General features: G+C 35.1%; 1 pseudogene; it reads right to left on the bottom strand.

Annotated features, from left to right (window-relative positions):
* Window positions 1-1,873: 1,873 nt before the first annotated feature.
* On the bottom strand, window positions 1,874-4,850 carry LOC120251100 (annotated as a pseudogene).
* Window positions 4,851-19,786: the final 14,936 nt, after the last annotated feature.

Genomic DNA, 19,786 nt, shown 5'->3' with positions numbered 1-19,786 from the left:
AATCAAACATTTACTAATGCATATACTCCGATTGATATTATCATATAATGTTGCTTATCCATAGTGATGAACAAATTCCTTAACTATAGACTGTTTATCCTAATGGAAGTTTACAACTGTTAGTATAAATCATACATTTACTAATGCATACACTTCCATTGGTATAAATATTATCATATACTAGCGCTTATCTATAGTGAAGTTAAAAATTTTATAGCTATTGATCGATTGTGATGTGCTTGTGAAATTGCAATTAAGATGTGTTTGATCTCATCTGTAGTGCATAGGTCGCTCAAGTAATTAAAGTGTGCATGAAATGGAAGATGTCGATCCCTACGAGGAGTGTGACTACTAGTACTACCCATTTTCCTATTTTTCTAGTCTAAAACCAATTTTAAATTTTTTTAAATAAATAAACTAAAGTGAATTAATTAAGAACTAAGAAGGGAAATATACTGAGCTCAAGGGAGTGAAGGACATTAATGATATGGAGGGGTTGTGGACTTAATTCCCCATAGGATTTGTCAAATACCCTAAACCTTAACTTCTGGATTAAATCAAGGATTAATTGAGCCATGGAGATTCTACAAGCATGTCAATACTACACTCAAAGCAATTAGTATCTAAATAATACAAGACACTGGTGAGATCTATCTCCATCCTGGATCAAGCATAAAAGTACTACACTCAATGAATCTCTCAGTATGGGTGGATTATTGTATTTGTTATCTGGATAGTAAATCTGGTATTTTGGTTTTATGTTGATCCTTAAAATTTATTTGTATTTCTGTTTGTTTGTTACATTCCTCCACTCTGAGATAGGTTCTGAGACCTTGCAGCCCACTCGGGTTCACGCCCCCTATGAGGCGCGTGGTCGATTGTTCGTCATTGATTCGAGCTCAACCGGGTTTTGGGGAATGACAAACAGGGACAAACAGTCATCCCACATGGCGTGAACCCAATAGACCTGCAAGGTCCTCGAACTGCTCTCGAGTGGAGGAATGTAATAAACTAACAGAAATACAAGTATATACTTTAAGGATCAACATAAACCCAAAATACCGGATTTAGTATCCATATAACAAATACAATAATCCACTCCAAAAAAGTTACAACTATTAACAACCTACTAAACAAGTCCTTTGTTTACTGCTCTTGATTTGAAAAATATTTAATCACTAGCCCAATCAGTAATCCACTTGTAAATTTCTGTATTTTAAAATTATAAATTTTTTGAAATTTTTATGCATGATTTATTTAGTTATATTAATTATTTTTCTAACTATGCTCAATTATTTGACAAAATAAGTATTTCATTTACTTGTTTACTTATTATTTTGTTATTACAACTGAGTACAGGCTCATTATTTTATTTTATTCTTTACCCAAGCTCCACATAAAGGAAAAAACATAAGCATGGTGGTGAGGATGGGTTCATTTTAGAGGATGCAATTGACATGGAAAGTGAGATTGAAGAGCAAGACTCAGGGGACCATGACACAAGTAACGCATACTTTCCCCTTACCACTTTTCCACGTTCACAGCTAAACACTCGCTAAGTCATGATGGGACATTAATGTTGTTGCAAGAAAAAGACAAACATAGAATGATGTTTCATCAAGCCAAGGAAAAAATGGGTAGATTTTCGCTTATAATTCTGACGCTAAGATATTTATTACATGGAAAGTTGGATGTTTACAAGCTATCTGAGGCATTTCATGAATCAAGGGTAAATTTTCAGAGCTGTAAGAACACATTAAAATAAACCAAACTCATGTTTAAACAAAAACAATAACAACAGAAACCACAAACATAATTATCTGACAATAACATTAATAAACACCACCTATAGTTTAACATTCAGCAAAAAGATTGAGAACTATGATCAGCATTCTATTCTTTCCATGGTGTATGAGGCAATAGATCATGCGTTGGTTTATGAATTAATACTGTGAGATGCAAACGAGCAATCAGTAATCTCATCAGAGAGACCTGTCTATTTCACATGAGTTAACTTATCCAGAGTGTCAACCACATTCCTCATACTTGGCCTCCTTTCGGCATTGATTTGAACACATGCTAAGGCAATCTTAAGCACATAAACCATCTCATTTTCTTTCTGCAGTTCAGGAACTAATTGAGGGTCCAACAAATCTGCTAGTGGTCTTTTTCTGTTCAATGCAGAACTCAACCCACTTAACAAGATCTACTTCTGAAGTATCCAACAGAACCATTGGAGGTCTACCAGAAATCATTTCCATCAGAATCACTCCATATGAGTATACATCCCATTTCTGAGAAGGTTTCAGAGTCCTCAGTGTTTCTGGAGCATGATAACATGATCCGAGCTTCGGGCTGGGCTCCCCGGGAACATCGGTTTGTTGAATTTGAGGTTTATCAGCGTTCATCCGTTCTGACGGCAGCAATGAAGATCCTCGTACTATGTTAACGAGACGGTTGAGACCGAGATCAGATATGTAAGGTTCCATGTTTTTGGCCAAGAAGGATGTTGTTTGGCCTGAGATCACCATGGACACACTTCTTTGGACTGAACTCATGCAGAAATGCCAGACCCTGAGCAATTCCTCTCATAATATTTAACCTCATAGTCCAGGACATCGGCTTAAATTCAACCATTCCTGGTGTGCCTGAAATCAAAATGTACATAGTGTGTCAATATTAGGCAACATGATTAGCTTAAAACCATAACAAAATATATGAAAGTTGTTTGCCAATCTTACTATTTAGATTAGCTACTTCAAAGAGGGCTTTGTAGTTTTTTTGGATGAAACTATTATCATAGACTAATTAAAACTAAAGACTAAAACACAAGAATGTCAGTATATATTGAGATATTAGTTGTATGGCAATGCTACCATTTAGATATTAGCTGTTTCAAAGTTTTGTAATCTTTGGTGGAAACAATTAAACATAGTTAACTCGAACCTCTATAAAACTCAAAACTAAACATGAATGCACAGTGTGTTATTATTGAACTAAGTGATTCACTTAAAGCCATACTGTAAAATACGAAAATTGTATACCATTGCTACAATTTAGACATTAGCTATTTCGAAGTTTTGTGCTCTTTGATTGAAACAATTAAACACAGTTAAACCAGAACCTCTACAAAACTTAAAAACTAAATTTTGCACAAGTTAAAAAGTCAAGCGGAATTTAAGTTCATACCGTGAATTGCAGCAGAGAGGTTGCCATTAGTTATGTAATCATAAATTAGCAGTTTCTCTTCATTAGACCAGTAATAAGCTCTCAAAGAAACAATACAAGGATGTCTAATCTTTCCAATTGCCTCCACCTCCGTTTTAAACTCTTTAAGCCTCTGTGAGCTTCCCTCTCCCAATCTCCTCACAGCCAAGTTCAATCCATCCTCCAACACAACTTTATACACAATTCCCATCCAGCTTTTGCCGAGAACAAAAGCTGAAGCCTTCAATAGCTCATCGATATCAAAATGCACAAGGTCATCCAAAGGCACCAGATCAATCTGTTCTGTTTCTTCTGATATTGTCTCTGATTCACCCTTCGCAAAGAAACACCGGCATTCCTTCCTGCTATTATTACCCTTATTGTTGTTTGAGGCAATTTCCTCCACCTTCTCCTTTCTCAGCGAAGAAGTTGCTCTCTTGTAGCAGTAAAAGAAAACAAATGCAATCACAAAGAGTACGATAACATCGCTTATGATGATGGCGATGACCAGGCCTTTGCTCATGCCTCTGTGGTTGTCACTGACTCCATTGTTAGGAACATTGCTCATTGGTTGGTAATTGTTAGGCTCAAAAGGGAGTGGTGAGGATGGACTGCTCACAACAACTGAGGAAGAAGAACAAGGTCTCTTCAATGGAGGACCACATAGAGCAGGGTTCCCTATAAATGCTGTTGGCCCTCTATTCACCAAAGCTCCATTCTGTGGAATGAGACCACTCAAATTATTGAAACTGAGATCAATATACACATTATCTGGGACATTGCCAAGACTGGGAGGAATCAAGCCAGAGAACAAATTATGGGACAAGTCCACAGTTCCTTGAAGACTAGAAAGCTCATCAATGTCACCAGGGATGGAACCATTCAGCGAGTTAAAAGAAAGGTCTAGTCTTTCAAGAAAAACCAAACTCCTGCCAAAGCCATTTGGCAAGGGACCAGAGAAGTTGTTGTTGCTCAAGTGAAGTGACCTCAACCTTTGACATCGAATCAATGAGGAAGGTATCAAGCCTTTGAAGAGATTGTGGGAGAGGTCCAAATTCTGCAAGGAAGTAAGGTTGCCGATCTCTTGAGGAAGAGGTCCAGACAAGGAGTTGCCATAAAGAACAAGACTTTGGAGGCTCTTTACAAAGAAGAGCTCTAATGGAAGGTTGCCAAAGAGTCTATTGCTCCTGAGATTGAGATGCCTGAGAGAAGAAAGAGAGCCAAGAGCAGCAGGCAAATAACCCACAAGCCCCTTCCTTGGTATGCTCAAAGAAACCACCTTTCCTTGCTTGCATGTAATGCCATTCCAAGAGCATGGGTTCTCATCAATGGAGGAGTTCCAGTTGCTCAGGGAATCATCTGGATCATAAGAAACAGAAGACTTGAAAGAGAGAAGAGCAGTAACTTCCTCATTTGTTAAATTCAAGCCTGAAACAGTAGGGACTATGATGAGCAGCAGAAGAACATATACACTCATCAGTGAAGAGTAGCAAAAACAGAACAGCAGTAGTTGCTGTCAATGGAGTGAAGGATGCATGAATAAATAAATAGTGAAGTTCAAGGAAAGAAAGATAGACTAGTTTTGTAGTGGGTGCTTTGGCTTTGGAAAAGGAGAATATAAGAGAAAGAATGGCGGGGATAGTGTGAGCGGTTGGAGGGGAAGGAATCCCTTCATAGCTTTTGAAGGCTCTTTTTGAAAACAAAAAAACTAAAATGTTTTTACTTCCACACCCTTAAGAATAGTGAAATTACTTTTCATCATCTCAATTTTCAAATATTACTTCTCATCACTCTGTTAATCCTATTCACTTATTGTATGTCTGTCCATAACAACTTTTGAGGGTTTAATTTATAATAAAAAAAAGTTTGGGTTTTTATAATAATAATAATAATATATATATATGTATGTTAGTCGGTTAAAATATATTAGTAAAAACAAAGCATAAATATAAAGATAGTAATCACATGTAAGGATTTGATGAACAAAAGTGAAATACACTCTAACTACAACAGATGATTAGATATTTTGTAAAGTTAAAGAAGATAAGAAGAACAAAATTGTGATACATGTAAAATTGTAAGTTTTGAAGTCTCTAAAACATGACTACTACAAAAGATTATTTGTTTTTGAAGAGCTGGACAAAATGAAAAAAAAAAAATATATATCAAAGATGCAATTATTAGGTGCCACCTAATCCCAAACTTGTACCTTTCAGCCTTTCTGTATTATGTGCTTTTAGATATAATTAGAAATTGTTTCAAACTTAATTATAAAAAAATGAATTTAAAAATAGAAATATATTAGTGGTTTTAATTAAGAAATCATGGAATATTTTTACAAAATCTCACATTCGTGTATAATATATACATTATAAATAATAAATAATCCAGTTTAAAACAATTGAACTATTCCCGAAATGGCCTTGAAGATAAATGTACATAAACAAGAAATGACAGGTAATATTTGAAATATAATGAGGTAAATAATTTTGATAATTTTCAGGGGGTGCCAAGTAAAAACTTAAATAAAAAAAAGAAAGAAAAGGGTTTCAACTCACACAACCCTACAAGAAGCAGCATCTTGTTCCAATGTTTTCTTTTCTTTGTCCTTTTTTGGCAAAGTTGTTCCATTGTATGTGTACTTTGGGGGTAGGCCACCTTCTGTTCTTTATAAAAAGATCATGCTAATATAGTAATATTAATTGTTGTTTTTCTTTGCAATTAAACTAAGGAGTAAGAACTATGATAATTTAATAAAAAACTGGAAACTGACAAATTATGAATAATAATTTATATTTTTTAGGGATTAATTTTAAAGATAGGAAGTGCAAATGTGTGTTGTAATTTTTTTTTTTACAAAATCGACAAGTGCTATATATATCAGAGTTATATGTATAGATGGATAATTAATCGTTTAACTCGCACATTCTCAATCGGGGATGAGAGGTTTGAATTACAAACTTGTATTTATAATTAGTGACTCATTACTATTATTGTTTTTAATAAATTATGAATTGAAATATTTTATTAAGGTTTCACTGTTATTTTTTATAGTAAGTTTAAGTGTCATTAGACTATCTGGTCTTTGTCCGTTGTAATTCTGTTATAAAGACGCTTCAAAATTTGATAATCATTGTGACAGTAAGAAAAGTATCATGTATTGTAGTTCCTCAGAAAATTTCTTCTAAAGATGCTTCCAACTTTCCGGTGGCTTTCCCATACCATGATTATCAAATGATTTTATTTATTTATTTATTTATTTGAAAAATTACTTAAATGCTCTTGACAAAGCTTATCATTTTTATATTTATTTTTAGATCCTTAAAAAAAGTAACAAAACACGTTACATTTCGTCTATAAATAAAATTTGATTTTTAAATCAAAGACAACATACACATGCTTTTCAACCACTCCCACGCAACTGATGTAGTCATGAAGATTGTCAATGATGATCACATAGAGGACCATTCTAACATCAAGAAAATTATATGTATGTATATATGTATATATGTATATATTTGATGAATTGTAGATAAGTCATATGTCAAGAGTATGCATATGTATAGAATTAATATTTCAAAGCATTTATATCATGTTCTCATCATGCATGTGCTGAGATTTTAATATGTTCTTTCAACAAAACACTTTCAACAAAACATAAATATTTTACATAAGAGATCCAGTGTTTTATAAATGAAGAGGTGGTTGGCGGATATATATATATATATATATATATATATATATATATATATATATATATATATATATATATATATATTACATGTTGGAGTATATTATGCATGTAGTTGTTATTATTTATCATTGATTTTGTGGAAATAAGCAAAGTCGTCACTTTCCATTTGCATTATTTGCTAGTTTTCCATTGAATTTATTCTGTAAACCATAACACCACTCTTTTAAACTTGGCATAATGCGCAACGAAGCTCTCTTGTTATATTCGCTGTTTTTTTAATATGGATGTCACTTGACTTAATATTAGTTAAATTTGCTATTTTTTAGCTGTAAATCATGCACTACATTCAGCAAAAAGTCTCAAATAATTGCATACCTACCTTTTGATTGCATTGACTAGAGGTGGGCACGGGCCGTCCCAAGAACCCTGCCCGGCCCGGAAATCGCCAGCCGGGTCATTGACTCAGAACCGACCAGCATCGTAGACCCGGGCGGTTGCCGGTTGGGCTTTTTCCAACCCGTGGCTCGGCGGGTTGGCCCACGGTCCAACCGCCGGGCCCTGCCCTAACTAAAACGGGTTGCAACCGGTTCCCCAACCCGCTGGTCAACTCGTCGAGTTGGGTCGTTAGCTCAACGGCTATGAATTTTTGAATTCATAGCCGTTGGCTAATTTATTTTTTTTTTTTTATAATTTCAAATTTCAAATTTTTCGAAATAAATTCTTATAAATTTCTATATATACCCCCACCCCACTATTATTTACTTTTTTACCAATTATTACTATTTCCCAACTCTCTACTCTCATGCTCTCTTAATCTCCTACTTTCATTCTCTCTTAATCTCACTCTCTCAAGGCTTAATATTACAAGTTGGAATCTTGGAGACTTGGAGTGGTTCAACTTTGGTTTTTCTCTTAATTTTTTTAAGATTTCGGAAGTTCCAATTAACAAGGTTGGTGATGATTTATTTATTTTTATGTTTAGTTATAGTTTCATAGGCTTGTCTTAATTTAATCATGCAAGTATTAGTTGTATTCTTTATATGTTTATTTTTAATTATTAGTTTAGACTTGTGGACATATAAAAAATGCATGAAATTATTATTTGTAGTTTTTGGACATTTGGTTGATATAAATATTTGGACTGAAATTATTATTGTAGACATGAATAAAAGTATTTGTTGAAATTGTTGATATTTATTTTTAATTATTATTTTTAGACTTGTGGACATATAAGAAATGTATGAAAATTATTATTTGTAGTTTCCATAGAGTTGTTTTTAAATAATTGTATGAATTTATTTTTTTGTAGACTTGAACAAAATTATTAGTTATATTCTTCATATTTATTTTTATTATTAGAATGGATATGTGGTTTTTTAAAAAAAATACATGAAATTAATATTTCTAGTTTTTCTAAACTTGGTTTTCTTTAATATTTGCATGAAATTATTTTTGTAGAATTGAATGATTTTTTTTTGTTGCATTTATGATATTAATTTTTATTATTAGTTTAGAGTTGTGGTTTTAAAAATGCATGAATGTATTTTTTTATGAACTTTGTATGAAATTATTTTTTTAACTTGTGGGAGTTTTAAAAAGTATACTTGGTTTTCTTTAATATTTGCATGAATTTTTTTATGTGAATGAATTTCTTTTCTGCATTTATGATATTAAATTTATATTATTAGTTTAGAGTCATATAGTTCCACAGGGTTAGTACGGGAGGCGATGAGGACAATCTAGCGGTGGTGGAGGAGAATCATTCGTGCAGAGGCAAGCAAAGAAGAAACCAAGGGGATCACGATATCTGAGCTCGACTTGTACTTAAACACAACTTTCGGGTTCTCGGAAGAAATCAACACGGACTATGACTTTCAACGTCCTCAATCGGTGGCAAGAGTAATGAAAATCCAGTACCCATTCTTTTCACTAATGGTAAAAGGATATTTTTGCGTGTCCTATGTCTACGATGGCTTGTGAGTAGACTTTTTAGCGCATGTGAAAGCATGTTGGATTCGACACGTTCGCGATTGACTCCACAAAATATTGAAATTCAAGTTTGACGGATGGACCCGAAGCGTGCTCAAGTTCAGACAAGAAGCGGAAGAAGGAAGTCAGGATGCTAGTGATTTCTTCTACGAGATAATACGTGATGAGCACACGCAGCTCGACAGTCATTGAGTCCGACCAAGACCTAGATGAGCTGGACTTAAGTAAGTGGGTGACCCGATTATAATGTGTAATAGAACTACGTGGGCTTTGATTCCTCTTACACCCAGGAGGATACGTGAGGCAACTTAATTCGGCATGTAAAGCGAATTAAGTCCAAGCCATTTATTTCCAAATTTAGTGTAATTTCAATTTTTAGTAAAAATTTAATTATATACGTGGGACATCTCCTATTACTTGGAAACTTGTGGTTTTCATTTTTGGGGTCTTAATTAATTCATTTTTCTATGAAATTTTTCTGAATTTTTTCTTGAATTTTCACAAATTTTCTCATATTTTTTTTGAATTTTTTCTGAATTTTCTATAATTTTTTTAATTTTTTTAAATTTTTTTTTGAGGTGTGCCACGACCCGGCCCGCCGGGCCTAGCTGCGTGGGCCGACCCCGGGCCCAACCGGCGGGTTGGCCCGCCGAGCCAACTGGGAGCCGGGTCGGTTCCGGGCCCCGGCTTCATGTGACCCTCGACCCGCCGGGTCCAGCGGGCCAACCTGCCCGCCGGGTTCTAGACCACCGGTCGGGTCCGGGTCGATGGGATCGGGTGAACCCGGACCCGACGGATCAGGCCCGCCGGGCCCGGTTACCCGACTGGTGCCCACCTCTAGCATTGACTCTCAGATATATTTTAGATTCTTAAATGAATATGAGTTGCTTAAATATAAAGAAAATTAGCTAACGTTTTAACTAACATATCTATATCTATATCTATATATATATATATATATATATATATATATAATATGGTACATGTGCTTTGTCTTTTTGTATTTTTCTTTTGTGATTGTTTTTTAAAGTACTTCATTCATATTTGTATGGCCATAACTTCTACTTTCTATTTATATGTCATTTTATGTTATTAATAAAACATTTATCAAGTTTTTTCAAGTTTACTACTAAACTAAGTTTTGGCGTATGTCTCTATGGCGTTTGAGTATGGACTATGACATCACTTATGAGTTAATTTTTTCAATGAGGATTTGAACCCTTACTACTCTGCACACCACACAAGAGACTTATTTTTTTGTGTAACTAATTACTTAAATCAAGTGGTTTTGACATTTTTATTTTTCTATTTTGAATTACAAATAATAAAAATAAATTAGATAAGTAAATATTTTATTGAAATTTGAAATTACTTAATTTTTTTTGGTTTAAGAGATTTGATTATTGTGGCCCCGCAAATAGAAACGGAGGGAGTATTCAATATGGATGCCATCTGACATATAATTCAAACTATACTATTAACTTATAATAATATACCTTAAAAAATTAATCTGTGTATCCCATGTTAACATTTTATAAGGTTATTTAAAAAAAAGTTTAATTGAAAAATAGATAAAATATTTATATGTTTTTGGCCATATGTGAGTGAATCATTTTTTTTAAAGAATAGACGACAAGCACTTCTTTTTTAAAAAATTGTCAAAGAGATAGATAAGCACAAAGATACACCAACAATTATTGTAGTTTACAGGCCTCCTACAAATATCTCCTGCACTATAATTTTAGAGGGATGAAACCACTGTTTTTTCACAGGAGATCCACACCCAGACCCAAATGTACAATACATAAATAGTACTATTGAGAGAAAGATTCAAACTTTTACCCTCCCTTTTGTAATCTTGTGTCATATTATTCGGCTATCTAATGATTGACTGGGTCATCATATTAAACTTTTTACGAGAATAGAGCTTATTTTAAGAGTAATTAGGCAGAAATAAATATTGAGACAAATTATAAGAAGCACAATTAAACTATTTGGTCTTTGTACCCCCAATATTTATTTTCACCCTTCCATGTTTAATATATTTAGTATAATTTCTATACAATTTACAATTAATTTTTATTATTTTTTAATTCATATGTTATTTTTAGCATACCTCTGTGCATTAGATATATTATTCAAATACATTATTAAATGTCAAAGAACCAAAAAGCCATGCATGGATCCTGTTAAAAATCTCTAATGATCATTAACTTAATATTGTTGTACGTATACTTCTTAAAAAAACTTTAAGCTCTTTTTATTTATTACATCTAAATCTTAAAAGTTTTTATGGTCATCAAATCATTTCCAAAACATTTTATATTGTTTTATTAATCTATATAAAAATTAAAAAAATATCTAAGGTAGGCAGTAATTAAAAAAAACTCCATTTTTAATATTATTAAAATTAATATTCATAGAATATGTAATATATTTTAATGGTTAATGTGAAAATTTTAAGAGGTAGATATGATATTTAATTTTATTGAGAGGTAAATATGTAACTAGCTAATCGAATTTCAAGGGTATATAAGAAAAAAAAAACCCACATTGATTGATAATATTGATTAAAATAATTATATGTTTCCTATTGTATACCAATTCTAGATGAAGGCACTTTAAATGATGAAAATAAACAATAAATATAGAAATTATATTGAACAATTTGATGTCACAAAAAAGTATTTTTATATTAAGAAAAACTTTAAAAGGTTGGTATGGAGAAAGCTGTAAATATATCCCAAAAAAAAAAAAATTTTTTTTGGAGGAGAAAGCTATAAAATACAAGATTTAGTGTTTTCAACAAATAATGGACTTAATAATGGAAATTGACTTGGACCAACTCAAGAAGAATATAAAAATTCAGAGTTAGTCAAATTCCAAGACCCATGCTAGCTTGTCTGCATTATTTGATAAGACCTGGTTTCTCCGTAGAAAAGAAGCTGTTAGCATATACATATGTGTAAAAGTAAAGAAAGCAATTTTGAGCTTAAGTTCCTACTCAACTTGAGAAATGTTGACAATTTAAGCAACCCCAATAAATTGAGCGTCTTTAGGTCGTTATATATGTGGACTCTTGAGACAATTTTGGACATTCATGGCTTTGTCACGTCCAAATCACTGGCGCCAATCAAGCCGCAGACAACCAATGCAACATTCAGTTGACATTAGGTTTTTAAATAAATATAGAGAGAGGGGCGGGGGGATACATATTTCTAATTAAACCATTTATACAATTAATTCAGTTTAAACAGGTCGGGTTTCTAAGATCTGGAGACCAATTTCTTATTTTTTTTAGAAATGATTTTTTCAGAGTGTGAGTTTTGTTATATACTAAAATGTAAATATGTCATTTTATTGAAATAAAAGAATTGAAAAATTAAATCCCTAAATCTAATTTAATTTGATGTTATGTTTGAAATTTTGTTATGAATTGATTTGATATTAAGTATGGTATAATGTTGTTGAGTCCAACCCATTTGGTCGATTGAATGGAATAAATGGGTTCCAAGCCCATGATTTAAAAAAGAAAAAAAAAACTATGTCAACTTATGGAAGGGCAAAAGGGTAATTGCAAAGTGAGAGGCTTTTATGATGCTTACTCATGAGGATGAAAAAGAGTGAAGTTAAGAGGGAGAATACAAGAGCTGGGGTTGAAATGGAATACATGGGCTCCAAGCATATCAATGTTAGATATCATTGGATTTGAGATGTTCTTGAAGGTAAAGAGTTATACTTGGAAAAGGTACACATTAGTGAGAATGGGTCTGATATGTTCACCAAGGCATTATCCAAGGAGAAGCTTGAAGCATGTCGGGAAAGAACAGGGGTTGGTAGAGCCCCAAATGTTGTTGAGGGGGAGAATTGTTGAGTCCATCCCATTTGGTGGATTGGATGGAATAAATGGGATTCAAGCCCATGATTAAAAAGCTATGCCAACTTATGGAAGGGCAAAAGGGTGAGATGCTTTTTTTATGCTTGCTCATCAGGATAAAAAAAAATAAAGGAAGTGAAGAGGGAGAATACAAGAGAAAGGGGGGACCAAGAAGAAAGTGGGGAAGAGATGGTCTTGAGCTAGGGCAAAGATTGATTGACAAATCGGTGTCGGAGTTCATCTAAATTCATTGGATTGATCATTGCAAGTTGTACTCCTCGGCCTTGTGGCTTGATTCCTCATTCTATCTTCTTCTTGATGTTTGTTGTATAAAACCCTCATTGTTGATGCATTGTTGTCATTCCACTAGTTGTATCTATTGAGGACCCTTGTCATCTTATAGTTGATATAGTGAAGCTTATTTCAAGTGGCTCTAAGGAGTACCGTGGTTTTTTTTCCTCCATTCGAAGGGTTTTTCACTTAAAATCCTGTTGTTTGTTTGTTGTGTTGATGTTTATCTCTTTCTAACACATATTGAGGGGTTTGGTAGTGTCTTGAGTTTGTTTTGAAGGTTTGAAGGGTTGTATTGGACTTAGGAAGGTCATACAAGCCTTATAGAGCCACTACAACTTTGGCAAAACACTGTGCGGGCAGCGTGCATTAGCATAGAGACTGCACAGGCTTGGTAGAGAGTTTTTGTAGGTAGCTTACACCCACATGTAAACCGCGCAACGAACAGTAACAATTATATAGTGTGGTGAATAGTACCTTTACTATAGTACTCAGGATTGGCTGTAGTCGGTGTGCTCCTGCAAAGAACCCACAAAAGGTTGGCTAAGAAATCTTGCGGTTGGTGTGTGCTTGTAGATGGACTGTATGATGAATAGTAATATCGCTACAGTATCATGAACAATAACATTGCTATAGTAAATTCATTTGGTTTTTACATTATTTCATTACTAGAAACCCTTGACAAGTGGTATCAGAACCAGGTTAGAAAGGGATTGTTTGTTGTGAGTCGAGATGGTTGAACAAGCTTCATTTGGGATGACTATAGCTAACCTAATCGAATCATTCAATTTGGATGCCCAAGATGCAGGACTTGTTTATTGTAAAGGACTTATACTTGCCGGTGATGGGCAAAGAAAAACCGGAGAAGATGACTGATGATGAATGGGAAATTTTATATCTAAAAGCTACTGCAAAAATTCGGCAATGGGTGGATTTAAATAGTTTTCATCACATTTCCGAAGAAGTCAAGGCCAATGAACTTTGGAAAAAGGTAGAAGCCATGTATGAAAAGAAAACTTCTAGGGACAAGGCCTCAATCATTTGAAGGCTAGTAAACTTGAAGTATAAAGATGGAAGAAGTTTGACAAAGCATACTTTTGACTTTCAAGGCTTAGTGAACCAATTGGCTTCCATGAAGATGCCTTTTGAAGATCAGTCACAAGCATTGCTATGCCTAAGTTCCTTACTAGATAGTTGTGAAACTTTGGTGGTATCTTTGAGCACTTCAGCACTAGGTGGAAAGCTAGCCATGAAAATGGTTAAGTAAAGTCTATTGAGTGAAGAGACTAGGAGGAAGGAGAAAGGTGAAACTTCTTCTAGGGTTTTTATTTTAGAAAAGCTAGAAGGTCATGGTAGAAGCAAGAGTAGGTATCCTTAAGGTTATGGCTATAAAGATACGTCCAGGGGCAGGTTGAAGAACAAGAAGAACATCAAGTGCTTTCATTTCAACAAGATAGGCCATGTGAAAAAGGAGTGCAGGCTCCTTAAAAGAGAGAAGAGTGGTGAAAGTAAAGAGGAGAAGGAGACTAATACAGAAGCCATAGAGGGTGACATTAGTGTCATTTGTGATGATGCCTATATTAATTTGGTGAGCCATGAGAGTGATTAGGTGTTTGACTCAAGAGCTAAATTCCACGTTACTCCCCATGGTAACTTTTTTTTCTACATACTCTAGTGGTGACCTTGGAAGTGTTAAGATGGGTAATAGCGGTGCATCAAAGATAGTGGGTATCAGAGACTAATCAAGGGCTCAAGCTAGTACTCAAGGATGTAGGTATGTTCCACACATTCACCTAAATTTGATATCCACAGGAAGGCTTGATGCTGATGGGTTTGTCAGTTGGTTTGGTGAGAGCAAGTGCAAGCTCACCAAAAGTTCCCTAGTGGTTGCTAGAGGGAAGAAGATGAATACACTCTATGTTATGCAAGCTAAGCTACACATGGGAGAACTAAATGCAGTTCAGAAAGATGAAAGTATTGAGCTATGACATTAAAGACTTGGGCATGTCATTGAGAAAAAGGCTACAACTTCTCTCCAAGAAGAATCTTCTACCTAGCATGGAAGGGGCATCTCTCAAAACATGTGTTGATTGTTTAGCAGGAAAAACACATATAGTGGCATTTCATTCACATCCCCCATCCAGGAAATCAAATATTTTTGATTTGGTTCATATTGATGTTTGTTCTATACATGACAAAACTCTAGGTGGTGAACATTATTTTGTGACCTTCATTGATGATCATTCAAGGAAGGTTTGGGAAAGTGTTTTGAAGACTAAAGATCAAGTGCTGGATGTCTTCAGGGATTTCCATCTCAAGGTAGAAAGGGAAAGAGGAAAATAGTTGAAGGCACTAAGAGTAGATAATGGTGGTGAGTATAGAGGGCCGTTTGAGGAGTACTGTAGACTTCATGGAATCAGGCTTGAGAAGACTCTAGCCAAGACACGTTAGCTTAATGGTGTGGTTGAGAGAATGAACATAACAATTGAAGAGAGCGTAAGATGCATGATCTCTCATGCAAAGCTTCCTAAGTCCTTTTGGGGGGAAGCCATGATAACTACAATGGACATGATAAATCCTTTTTTAGTAGCAACTCTAGAAGGTGATGTGTGAAATAGAGTGTGGACAGGGAAAGAGTCCTATACTCATTTGAGAGTATTTGGCTGCAGGGCATTCATTCACATTCCCAAAGATGACAGGTCCAGGCTTGATGATAAAGCGAAGGAGTGTATTTTCCTTGGGTATGACCATGAAGAATTCAGTTATAGATTGTGGGATCTAGTAAACATGAAGGTTGTCAGGAGCAGAGATGTTGTGTTTCCAAGAGATTAGATGATTGACAGTAATGAGCAAGGAGAGGCATCTAGTTTTTCAAGTGAGATTTCTATTAGTGTTGATCTAGTACTTCTTCCGGATAGAGTCCATCTCAAGGGGGAGCTACGCAAGAAGATGGTGATGATACAGGTAATATTGAAGCTCCTCCAACTAATGTTTTAAAACTAGTTGAATAAGCAAAACAATCATCACCAGTACCACCAGTTGAGACCCAAGTGAGAAGATCTATTAGAGATCATCATCCTTCTAGTAGATACAGTACGAATGAGTATGTTATGCTTAGTGATGGACGAGAGCCTGAAACCTATCAAGACGCTATACAACATGAGAAGAAGCAGGATTGGTTCAAAGTTTTGCAAGAGGAGATGAGTTCCTTGTGTGAGAACCACACCTATGATTTGGTAAAGCTACCTAAGGGTAAGAAGACACTGAAAAACAAGTGGGTGTAGAAGTTGAAGACTAGCTTACAACCAAAGTTCAAGGCAAGGTTGGTTATGAAAGGGTTTAGTCAGAAGAAATGTATTGACTTTGTAGAAATATTTTCTCTGATTGTGAAGATGTTATCCATTAGAGTTGTTCTTGGTTTATCTGCTAGCCTAAACTTGGATGTGGAACAATGATGTGCTCTCCGCAAGTGTAAGGGATCGCCAAGTAATACCTCGTGTAAAGACACAAGGATTGTATTCATTGGGGGCTAAGGATCTACTATTACTCCTTCATCGCCTACTATCTAGCCTAACATCTTAAACAAAAGAGTTTACTCTACTAGATGCAGGAAAATAAATACAATACAGCTATACGAATTAAAGAACAAAGCAAGAGATTGCAAGAGCTACAGTAAAATGCAAAGGTTATGAATGTGGATCCCCTTGAGGAGTCATCATGATACATGGGTGAATAATAAAAGATAGCGAGGGTGATTTAGACCGAGGGATCTTTAGATTAGATTAACCCCAATTTCTCAGCGATTGAACCTTAATCCCATACGAATGTTGATTGGAATTTCTCCCTAACCAACATTCCTACGATTGCGTTAAGTACAAGAAGATCCAAAGATAAGGGTACATTTAACCTAAGTTTACCCTTATAGATTAGAGGGCTATTGACATCCAATTTCTTTGCATATCGATACAAGCAAACTCCTTTTAGTTCATTAATGATCTAATACACGCGAGTAGGTCACATCTACGTGTATAACAAGAAAGAACTACGGATTTCTCTATTGGGTAGTTCTTGGCATGAAGAACAATGAACTAAATCATTAATCAACCCAAGCATTAGATTTAAGTAAAAATCATTCAAAATACATGATGAACCCCCCTTCCCCCCAAGGTTCACCAACACCCTATGGCCTTGGGGGTCTAGTGTGCCATCATACAAGTAATAACAAAAAAGTAAAGAAAAGCATAAATAGAGTTCATAGATGACACTCCCTAGTCAACATGATGAAGAAGAAGATGGAGATCCAGTCGAATGACACTTCCACCATCCAAGAAGTGCCGAATGATGCTTCCCCTAGCCGAAGGCCGCTTCTTGATCCTTGATCCTTACTTCCTTGGTAATAGATCTCACCCTTTGATGATGAAGCTCTTGCCTCCTTCTCTAGCCCTAGAATCTCACCTCAAAGAGATTTCTTCGTTCTTCTTCTTCCCCTCTTTAAGTGGTTGCTAATGACCCATTTTCTTGCCCTAAAAGTGTGCTTTTATACCCCAGGGGTATATAGGTAGTATGGGGGCTATATGGGGCGTGAATTGGGCTCAAAACTTGGATGAATCATGGTTTGACAGGGCCCATACGGCCTTCATGCGGCCCGTATGGAGGCCGCATGAGCTAGGCTAAACTCTCTGTCCCGAAAATCCTCCAGGTGACACAGTAGTTTCTGTAGTGAAATTACTACAGTAATTTGCTACATTACTTATCAAATATCCCCACACCTAAGTGTTTGCTTGTCCCCAAGCAAACAAATCATGAAAAACAGAGAGGATGATAAGTGGCTAAATGTATTACCTCAGGCTTAAATGAATACAAGAGTCTAAAAGCAATAGATAATGATATAGAGATGTTGAGTTCTAATCAATAAGCACAAAAAAAAGATCCTGTCTCACCTCCTATATGTATGTGCCATGTGTGTGAATCTTCTATCTCATTTGCCCTGATATGGTCTAGATTATTGACTTTAATCAATATATCTTTAGATGCTAATCACTCCACATGCAAAGAGTACTAAGTCTTAAAACTACTAAGTGCTTCTTAAATGGACAGGTAAGATCCTTCTAACTCTTGAGCTTGAAACTAAATCCCCTTTCTTCTTGAAATAACAAGAAGGTAGTCAAAATGATCACTAGGGTTTTTATTTATATATATTTACTATTATTTTTTCGAGTCTGACTAATGTAGACTGAACAAAAATCTTTTTGGAGAATGCACATGCTGGTTAGGCATAAGAGCCACCCAACTACTCGATTACAGTTCTACATAGACGCATTCATGCATCATTAGCAGAGGAATGCTGACATAGACTCCTTTTTTTTTTCTTATTTTTTTTTTCACATTCACCCTAGATCACATCTTTAGACTGCTCTACATGCCACAATACTAGGGCTAGCTCAATAAAACTTAGAAGTTCTTAAGAGTCCATTGAAGGATAGAACTTAATATTCTAAGGCCAAGTACTCAAAGTTGTGTGTTAAGCATACAAGAGAGTTAGAATAGTCATGTTGGCTATTCCTAGGGCATCAACAAAAGATTCAGTGCACAAGAAAATACTAGAGGTTAAACAGGATTCAATAGAGTACAAAAAGCATGTAACTCACATCAATCATAAATCCAAGCTATAAGAATCTCATAAGAATGAATAAAGGCATCATCGATAACACTAGCATGTAAACAATAGCCCTAATACATGAAGTACACCCATTGCCATACCTAGTGTTGTACATTGCCCTCAATGTACACTAATCATGAAGAATAACGCAATATATGCAATGAAAATAATAGAGGAGGGTGAAAACGAACTTTCCCAGTTCATCTTGTGCAAGTGGCGAAGTGTGACCCTAACAACATGTGTGATGAGCTATACATGTCAGGTCCAGTCTTCATTGAATGTGGAGAGGCTCACCAAACTCCCTTAATGCCCTGCAAGGCAAAAAGGGACATCATCATTCCAAAGAAAAATTCAAATGCAAAGATTAAAAGCTAGGGAGTAGTCAAACACACATACTAGATAAAAAAAAAAAGTTCTAAACAAAAGGCTTGCAAGGTAAGGACCTTGGCCAACTAATTAGTACAAGAAAGAAAACAAATATGTTGAAATATAAATAACAAAAACACACTAAAATAAGCAAAACAAATGTCCATGCTCAAATGTCAAACTAGTCATCGCTGGATGTTGCAGATGTGGTGGCCTTGGTGTGCTTCAAGAGTGCTCAAAACCTCCTAGGTTAGTTGGCAATAAGTGGGATCATCAATTGCAAACAAATTCACCAAACAACCATGTGAGAGTAACTCCTTCACCCATTCATTCATCCCAATTGTTTCCAAGATACCCCATTCTATGTGATGAAATGTGCCAAAAGGTTTGGTCTTCAAAACTTCATACTTCGCCTTGTGATGAGCATGCTTAAAGTGGGGTTCTTAGGGGTTGGCATTGTGCTTCTTGGGCATTTGTAGGAAAGTTTCTTGATGTTCGGCATTCTTACAACATAGATAAACTTAATAAAGTTATAAGGAATCCAAAACAATTCAAAATGTGGTGTAAAAGGTGAAGAAAAATTGGATAAAATGATGGTTAATGACCATACTGTCGTATGGGGGCCGTATGGGTACTGTTCACTTCGAAAAACCTCCCCAAAAACATAAAGATCAAAAATGTTTTACATAAATTGAAGGGAAAT

Source organism: Dioscorea cayenensis, chromosome 20, assembly GCF_009730915.1.
Source record: "Dioscorea cayenensis subsp. rotundata cultivar TDr96_F1 chromosome 20, TDr96_F1_v2_PseudoChromosome.rev07_lg8_w22 25.fasta, whole genome shotgun sequence".
In the NCBI taxonomy this organism is placed as follows: domain Eukaryota; kingdom Viridiplantae; phylum Streptophyta; class Magnoliopsida; order Dioscoreales; family Dioscoreaceae; genus Dioscorea; species Dioscorea cayenensis.
This window is presented reverse-complemented; position numbering and strand designations above follow the sequence as displayed.